This window comes from Galeopterus variegatus, unplaced genomic scaffold (assembly GCF_000696425.1).
Source record: "Galeopterus variegatus unplaced genomic scaffold, G_variegatus-3.0.2 Scaffold48, whole genome shotgun sequence".
NCBI classification, from domain to species: domain Eukaryota; kingdom Metazoa; phylum Chordata; class Mammalia; order Dermoptera; family Cynocephalidae; genus Galeopterus; species Galeopterus variegatus.
In genome coordinates this window covers 585,116-586,140 of record NW_007726159.1, presented here as the reverse complement: position 1 = coordinate 586,140, position 1,025 = coordinate 585,116, and positions in this window count along the sequence as shown.

The window sequence follows — 1,025 nt, the reverse complement described above, 5'->3', positions numbered from 1 at the left end:
AGTGAGGTATAATTGACAAATAAAATTTGAATATATTTACTGTGTAGAATGTGAATTTTTGTATATGTATACACTGTAAAATGATTAGCACAAACTAGCTAATTAACCTATCCATCACCTCACATAGTTATCTTCGTGTGTGTGTCTGGTGAGAACATTTAAGGTCTACTCTCATAACGAATTTCAAGTATACAGTACAATATTATCTATAGTCACCACACTGCACATTAGATCCCTAGAACTTAATCATCTTATAACTGAACCTTTATACTATTTGATTGACATCTCCTTATTTTCCCCTCCCCCAGCCCCTGGCAACCACCATTTCTAATTCTGCTCTCTGTTTCTATGAATTCAACTTCTTCAGATTCCACATAAAAGTGAGATTATACAGTATTTGTCTTTCTAATTCCATTTTTAAGTATTTATCCAAAGGGAAATTAAATCAGTATCTCAGAGAGATATCTGCACTCCCACATTCATTGCAGCATTTTCACAATAGTCAAGACCTGGAAACAATCCATTGTCTATCAATGAGTGAAAGAACAACAACAAAAAAATGTTATATAATGTAATGGAATATTATTCAACTATAAACAAGAAGGAAATCCTGCTGTTTGCAATAACATTGATGAAGCCTGAGAAGACCAGTTCTTAACACATGTTTAAAAAGAGGCGAAGTTTCTGCAGTGTGGGGGGCAGTACAAAAAATGGTGTCATGGCCCCACACTCCTCCCTGGAAGCTAAGGTCAGTACACAGGTGGCAGATTTTTAAGAGCAGATGTGTTTAGTAGGGGACAGTGCTTTTTTAGATGGGTATGTGGTTACCTTTCCTTAACTTTTGTATCCACTACATTAATATTTTCTTAATCAGAACATGTCAAAACAAAGCAAACCTCCCATATCAGCCCAAGAAAAATGTTATGCTGGAAAAATTGAGTTTTAAAGCCACATGAACTTAACTTCTGTGTATGTTCTTCAAGAATCCTAACTTGTTCAAAGCAGATTACAGTGAAAAAAAAAAA